Raw genomic sequence first — 8,920 nt, 5'->3', positions numbered from 1 at the left:
TCAATTATTTACCCTTGTATGATTTTATGATTGTATTTATTTGTAAAACCTGTATTTATATCCAAAATTCTTCAAAAATTATGAAACTCATATCTATTTTAAGTTTGAAATATTCTGAGAATTTTAAAATTATTTCGGAAATTTTTGGGATTAATTTCACCCGCGCGTTATTTCGTTAATTATTAAAAAGCGGGTATAAACCGCGCTTCATAAATTATTTTAAAATTTCGAAATTTACGTTTTTGTTATCTTCGAGATATTTATAAAATTTTAAAACTATTTCGATAACTTTTCGGGTTTATTTTACCCACAACTTGGTTCGATAATTCGCGAATTATCGGAAAAACTGAGATAGCGGGACACGTGTACGCATATCCTTTACTTGCTTTGATACATGGCAATAACATAAGGAAGTAGAAAAAAATATATATATTAAACTAAACCTCCACCCCAGTTCCTTCATTATCTCATTCTCTATTTGTCTCTCCCTCTCCACAATCTCTTCCGCTTTTCTCCTTTCCTTTTTATATTTCACTCTTGCTCGCGGTCGTGGTTCTTGTAATTCTCGGTGAGTAGCCGCCGGTTGTCCCTGGTGGTTCCGCCGTCAGCATTATTCCGGTGCTCTCTTGTTCTGGCTGCCTGTCACTTTCCGATTCCGGTAATTACTACTGTTGGTCTTGATTGTTCCTGCATATATATATACGCGTGTGCGTATGTGTGTGTGTAGCAGCCGAAAGCTGTGTTGTGGTTGCCTTGTGTTCATTCTTTCTGGCCTCGGTTTTTCCGAATTGCCATTTTACGATTGTGCAATTGTTTGGTAAATTAAATTGGGTGTATAATAATCTGAATTTTTTGAATATTTGCAGGAATTATTTGATGGGTTTTCATAAAATAAATATTTTGTGCGGGTATTATTAGCAATTAATTGGTGGTATTTCGTGTGAAACCCGAAATATATCGGGCACCAACAAAATTTTGCTGCCGTCAACAATGAGCCTCGGCGAGTCGACGGCGGACTGTGATGATTAATTCTGAGTCCTACCTTTATTAAATAAACAAATTTAATGCGTAAAGTTATTTCCAGAATGAAAATATTTAATTAAAATGTAAAGGTTATATCGAGGATCGAGATGTATAACTGAATTGATTGGTTGGTTGTGATATTGATGGGATTGTGATTGTGGATTACTGTGGTTGTTGTTGTGCATTGACGTCGAGTTGATCGACGGGATAGTTCGATAAACAAAGGAGACGCTGTCCAAAATTCGGAAGCGTATCCTGTAAAATATCAGGAGTATTAGTCGAGTGTATATAGTTATGTACTTATAAATAAATGTGGTACGAGCCTACCTGCATATTGTGCCATATGGTTAATAACCCTATTTTACGAAATGTACCTTCCTGTCGTAAGAATATATTTTATAAATTATAGCTGACAACCCGTTTTCTGAAACAACGAGTATATGTATTTTTCGAAAGTGAATATCAAACTGAGTTTTGAATACGTGAACCCTAACTGATGCTTGTATTACAATAATGTATGTGTTACGAGTCGGGTTTTGTTAACGCATGGGTAGATTGTTAGCGTGGATATGTCAAGCATAATCGAAAGTCTAAATTAGGGTATTTCGACTCTGTAGGTTCTAGTTAGAAGGCCCGAGAATTGGCATTGGACGAAAGATAGTTTGATGGACAGTCGATAAGCTCAGTAAGGTTTCAATCGAAGGACTAAAGTGTTGAGGTTGAATCCAGGGTGATCTAGTGGATAGACAATAAGGCCTGAGCATTCGAGTCGGGTCGAAGTCAAATAATAATAATTGTAAAGCTCTGCAAGGCAAGTACGTTTAAACCTTTCTCGAGATATAGTGCAAACATTTCTAAATTCTCCTGTGACATATTGTTAAGTATTCAAAATAGTTCTGTTTTATAATGCGAGTACTTTGAACCATACAGCATTGAACCCAGATCACATTATTTGATCTTTGAGCCATAAGCCTTGTTAGATATATTTGATAATGTCATGGCTAATATGATTTATGTTTAGTTTTCAGATCTTACTTAAACAGGATAAATCAGTACTTACTGGAAGTCAGGACTTAAGGATATCAGTACTTATATTATCAGGAGATAATCATCAGAAGATGGATATCGGAACTTAAGTGCTGAAGGACGTTCAAGATAAGGATAGTAGCTGATTAAAGGAAAGAAGATCGAGATAAACATAAGAAGAGATATGCATGAAGAAGGAATTCTATGAAGAATAGAATACTTGGAAGAAAAGATATCTGATTGATATATTTTAGGAAGCAGAATTATATTTCATATCAATTAGCAATTATCTTATAACTGTGTATTATATAAACATAGACATAGGGTTTACACTATAAGTGTTATCATATTCGAGAAGATTATTCATTGTAACCCTAGCAGCTCTCGTGATATTTGTTCATCACTGAGAGGTAACAGTTTCATATTGTAACAGAGTTTATTGTTTCAATAAAGTTTGTTTTCTGTTACTTGAAATATTAAAAGTTTGATTTGATTGTATTTTTACACTGTATTCACCCCCTCTACAGTGTGTGTGACCTAACAAGTGGAATCAGAGCCTATCTGTTAACGCACATACAGTTAAAGATCCAAACACAATCATGTCTGACACAGAAACTCCAACTAAGCCTACCAAAACTGAAGAACCTCCAAAGACACAAATTCAAAGTCGGTATGAAACCATCAGAGTTCCCATACTGAGATCATCTGAATATGCCATATGGAAGGTGAGGATGACCATGTTTCTGGAAGCTACAGATCCAGAATATCTTGATAGAATCAAGGAAGGGCCTCACAAACCAACTAAGCTTGCTCTTGCAGTTGTAGGTGAAGCAGGAAAGTCTGTACCAAAGCAGAAGAGTGATTACACTGCTGAAGATATCGCATCAATTGCTAAGGATGCTAAGGTACGACACTTAATGCATAGTGCTATTGATAATGTAATGTCAAACAGGGTAATTAACTGCAAGACTGCTAAGGAGATATGGGATGCTCTGGAAACAAGGTGTCAGGGAACCGATACAATTAAGAAGAACAAGAAGACAATACTACTCAAGAGTATGAACATTTTGACTCAAAGGCTAATGAGTCATTGACTGATTTATATGATAGATTTGTCAAACTCTTGAATGATTTGTCATTGGTTGATAAGGAGTATGATCTTGAAGATTCAAACCTTAAATTCCTGTTAGCTCTTCCTGAATGCTGGGATTTGAAGGCAACAACAATAAGAGACAACTACAATCTTGATGAAACAACTCTTGATGAAATTTATGAAATGCTCAAGACTCATGAACTTGAGATGGAACAAAGAAGCAAGAGGAAAGGAAGAAAGTCAAGGACAGTTGCTCTTAAGGCTGAAGAAGAATCCCCCAAGGCAGCTACCTCAAGGAAAGTCAAGGGTAAAGCTCTTTTCACAAAGTCTGATACTGAGTCATCAAGTTCTGAAAGTGATGATGACTCAGATTCTGAAAGCTTGCTTGAGACTGATGCTGATGAGGAGATGATGAAGCTGTGTGCTCTTATGGTGAAAGGGATCACAAAGATTGCATACAGGAAGTTCAGGAAGGGAAAGAAGTTTTCCAGGAAAGGCACAAGTTCTGATAAAAAGAATTTCAGAAGATCTGATGGCAGAGGAGGAAAGTCTGATAGAGGAGATTATACCAATGTCAAATGCTATAACTGTGGTGAGAAAGGCCACATATCTCCTGATTGCAAGAAAGTGAAGGGTGACAAAGGCAAGGCTCTGGTCACAAAGAAGAAAAGCTGGACAGACACCTCAGACTCTGAAAGTGAGGAGAACTATGCTTTGATGGCAAATGCTGATAAAGAAAGTGCTGAGAGCAGTTCTGAAGCTGCTGAAACAAAGGTACCTCAGACTACTTATGCTTTTCATACTGATGATATTAATGAGTTGAGAAGATATCTTAAAACCATGTTTGTTAGTTATAGAGATCAAACTTTAACATGTGAAAGATTAACTTCTGAAAATCTTGCTTTTAAGAAAAGAAATGATTTCTTAGAAAAAGAGTTAGTTATGTTCCATCAAACTCAGAAGGATAGAGATGATGTTTTTTATGTTAGGGATGAAGTGCTAAAAATGAATGAATCTCTAAAAACTGAGTTAGAAAAGGAAAGAGAGATTATCAGGACTTGGACTAACTCTGGCAGAACAACTCAAAATTTGCTAAGTAGTGAAAATTGGAAAGAGGGCTTAGGTTATGGAGAGGATAAGAATGATAAAGGAACTGTAGAAATTAAGTCTGTTGTTAAGAAAAAGCCAAAGTTAAAACCTGTTAAGTTTGTAACTGTAAAGTCTGATAATGAGAAATTAGAAGTTAAAGAGGAATTAACTTCTGACAAATTAAAACAGGAAAAGACAGCTGAAGTAAATATAGGCTTAATGACTAAGAAGCAGCTTAAGCATAAGCTGAAAGATGTTAAGAATGCAAACAAGATAAAATCACCAAGGAAAAATAGGAATGGAAAGGAAGGTGTGAATAAAAGCAATGATTATAAACCTGTTCCTGATGCTCCTAGGAAAACATGTCATAACTGTGGAAGTTCTAACCATCTGGCTTCTTTTTGCAGGAAGAATAAGAACATAAACTCCTTACCTTCAAAATAAGGAGTTAAGAGTCAGTCTGTTAGATATAAACCACAAAATCCTTATTTTCATTGTGGTAGTTTATGGCATTCCATTTATACTTGTAAGGAATATCATAGTTTGTACTATGATTATTATCAAATAAAACCTTCTTTGAAGAAAGTTTCCATTGTTCCTTCTAGTGTAAATTCTGATTCAAAGTCTGATAGTGTAAGTTCCGATAAGAAAAATGTTAACATAAACTCTGATGCTAAATCCGCTGCAAATGTTAACAAACTTAATAAGGCTAAAGGATCCAAGCAAGTCTGGGTCCTTAAAACTAATCATTAGTGGTCTTTGTCATTGCAGGGCAACAGGAAAAATATTCTAGTTCTGGACAGTGGATGTTCAGGACATATGACTGGAAATAAAGCCCTGCTATCAGACTTTGTAGAGAAAGCTGGCCCAAGTGTTTCTTATGGAGATGGCAACATTGGAAAAACATTAGGATATGGCAATATTAATCTTAGGACTGTCATCATTAGAGAAGTAGCTCTGATCTCAGGACTTAAACACAATCTGCTGAGTATAAGTCAAATCTGTGACAGAGGTTATCATGTTGATTTCTTTGAAGAACACTGTGAAGCTGTGAGTAAATCCAAAGGGAAAGTTGTTCTAAAAGGATACAGGCATGGTAACATTTATGAAGCTAAGCTTTCAACAAGTACTGATGGTTCTGCAATCTGTCTGATGGGTAGAGAATCAATTGAAGAAAGCTGGAATTGGCACAAGAAACTCTCTCATTTATATTTCAACAATATAAATGAACTAGTCAAGAAAGATCTTGTGAGAGGACTGCCAAAGTCAGTATTTGCTCCTGATGGCCTTTGTGATTCTTGTCAGAAGGCCAAACAAAGAAAATCTTCATTCAAGAGCAAGACTGAATCATCAATTCTGGAGCCTTATCATCTACTACATGTTGATCTATTTGGTCCAGTGAATGTCATGTCTATTGCAAAGAAGAAATATGCGTTGGTCATAGTGGATGAGTTCACCAGATACACATGGGTGTATTTTTTGCACACAAAAAGTGAAACTGCATCTATCTTGATTGATCATGTCAAACATCTGGATAAATTGGTCAAAGATTCTGTGAAAACCAGAAGGAGTGATAATGGCACTGAGTTCAAGAATTTGATAATGGAAGAGTTCTGCAAAAACCATGGAACACGTACAATGCTTGAAGAAGCAAAGCTTCCAACCTATTTCTGGGCTGAAGCTGTGCAGACTGCTTGTTTTACTCAAAATGCAACACTCATTAACAAGCAAGGAAAAAGACCATATGAGATGGTGAAGAAAAAGAAGCCAAATCTGAAGTACTTTCATGTATTTGGATGCAAGTGTTTTATTCTCAAGACTCATCCTGAACAGCTATCTAAATTTGATCTAAAAGCTGATGAAGGAATCTTTGTTGGATATCCACTTTCCACAAAAGCCTTCAAAGTCTATAATTTAAGAACAAGAGTGGTCATGGAATCTATCAATGTCTCTTTTGATGACAAGAATTTTACTGGTCTTAAAGATTTTATTGATCATGATCAGCTGAGATTTGAAAATGAAGACTCAAATTCTGATACTGAAAATCCTGACAATCTAAGTCCTGATACTGTAAACTCTGATGGATTAAACTCTGATGTTATTGAAACCGTGGTGACTACGCCAAAGGAAGATGTACCTATGCAAAGGAAGCATACTCAAGAACATACCACATCTCAAGAAGCATCAGAACATACATCTGGCTCTTCAAGTTTTGATTTGTCAAGTTCTGATAAGCCAAATTCTGATAGTTCTGAAAATCTAAATTCTGAAGAATCCAACTCAGAGAGCATAGTTTCAGGGGGAGCATCAGAAAATGAAAATAAAGACAACATGGATCATGGGGGAGCATCTAGTTCTAGAGAAAAACTTCCATCTGCAAGGAAGTGGACTAAATCACATACACCTGATTTGATAATTGGAAATCCTGATGCAGGTTTCAGAACTAGAACAGGTACTTCAGACGAATGTCTTTACAATTCTTTTCTCTCTCAGACTGAGCCAAAGAAAGTGGAAGAAGCTCTTCAAGATGCTGATTGGGTGCAAGCAATGCAGGAAGAGTTAAATGAATTTGAAAGAAACAAAGTCTGGACCCTAGTGCCAAGACCAAAGAATAGATCTATTATTGGTACAAAGTGGGTGTTCAGAAACAAAACTGACAGTGATGGCATAATTACAAGGAATAAGGCAAGGCTGGTTGTAAAAGGATATTCTCAACAAGAGGGAATTGATTATGATGAAACATTTGCACCAGTTGCTAGTTTAGAAGCCATAAGGATATTTTTGGCTTATGCTGCTCACAAAAAGTTTACTGTCTTTCAAATGGATGTGAAAAGTGCTTTTCTCAATGGAGAATTGGAGGAGGAAGTATATGTTGAACAACCTTCAGGCTTTGTAGATTCCAAACATCCAGATTTTGTCTACAGGCTTGATAAAGCACTTTATGGACTTAAGCAAGCTCCTAGAGCATGGTATGAGACCTTAGCTCAGTTTCTTCTGGAAAGTGGATTTAACAGAGGGACTATAGACAAAACACTGTTCTACCTCAACCATGGAAATGACTTACTTCTGGTCCAAATTTATGTTGATGATATCATTTTTGGGTCTACAAATGACAGACTTTGCAAGAAGTTTGCCAAACTGATGCGGTCAAGGTATCAGATGAGTATGATGGGGGAACTTAGCTATTTTCTGGGCCTTCAAGTCAAGCAGAATGAAGAAGGCACTTTTATTTGTCAAACTAAGTACACCAGAAACTTGCTGAAGAAATTTGGAATGCAAGATTGTTCAAGTGCATCCACTCCCATGGCCACTGCAACAAACCTGGATAAGGATACTGGTAAATCAGTAGATATTACTGATTACAGAGCTATAATTGGCTCTCTACTCTATCTAACTGCTAGTAGACCTGATATCATGTATGCTACCTGTCTTTGTGCAAGATTTCAAGTAGATCCAAGAGAACCTCACTTAACAGTTGTGAAAAGAATTTTCAAATATCTTAAGGGAACAGCTGATCTGGGATTATGGTATCCCAAAGAATCATATTTTAAACTAATAGGTTACTCAGATGCAGATTTTGCAGGTTGCAAAATTTACAGGAAAAGCACAAGTGGAAGCTGCCAATTTCTTGGAGGCAGATTGGTTTCTTGGTTTAGCAAGAAATAAAAGTCAATTTCCACATCAACTGCAGAAGCATAATATATTGCTGCAGGAAGCTGTTGTGCACAGATTCTTTGGATGAAGAATCAGTTACTAGATTATGGGTTAACATATTTCAAAATCCCTATTTACAGTGATAATCAAAGTGCTATTGCTATGACAGGTAATCCAGTTCAACACTCTATGACAAAGCACATAAGCATCAGGTACCACTTCATCAGGGAACATGTAGATGAAGGTACAGTGGAATTGCACTTTGTTCCAACAGATCAACAACTAGCAGATATCTTCACAAAACCATTGTGTGAAGCTACTTTTACAAGATTGGTAAATGAACTTGGAATGGTTTTAGGTTCTTTCTCTAAATCTGCTTAGTTTTGTTCTGTTGCATCAGACTTTATGATCAGTATTTACAGAATTCAATCTCTTTGTGTATTTTGTGCTTAATTGAAAAATATGTTTAAGTACTGACTGTTGTCTGATCAATGTTTCTAAACTCTGATAGTGATATGTCTGTTTAGGTAACTATTCAATCCTATGAGGATAACTGTACTAGATGCTGACCTAGTAGTCTTCAATAAACAAGGGATCCCATGTAAGAAGTAATTATTTCTGTTGAAATCTATTGACACAAGCAAATTCTAATAATTGAGCTTAGTTGTGTTTACTTTGTCTATCTTATTACTAAGTCACAAACTAGAATAATGCTACTCATCTGTTAAGTTCTGATGCTAGTAAATTTGTTGAATGAACTAAGTGCTGATAAACCTCACTTATCAAGAGAAAAAGAAAGCGAAACAAGGATTAAAAATCAGGTACTCCTTTGAGATCTAGAGTAAAAATGTGGAAGGGAAGACCCAAGTGCATTGCTGGTATTAAGTAATATGCATCAGAAAAGCAAATAAAATATTTTCTTGGTGACTTTTCACACTCTATGATTACTGGAGAAATACTCTGATAATAACATAAATTCTGATAAGCAGTCGTGACTCACTTACACTGAGAAGCCACTGTAAAAAGGAATTTAAA

Source organism: Apium graveolens, chromosome 9 (genome assembly GCF_009905375.1).
Source record: "Apium graveolens cultivar Ventura chromosome 9, ASM990537v1, whole genome shotgun sequence".
NCBI classification, from domain to species: Eukaryota; Viridiplantae; Streptophyta; class Magnoliopsida; order Apiales; family Apiaceae; genus Apium; species Apium graveolens.
This window is presented reverse-complemented; position numbering follows the sequence as displayed.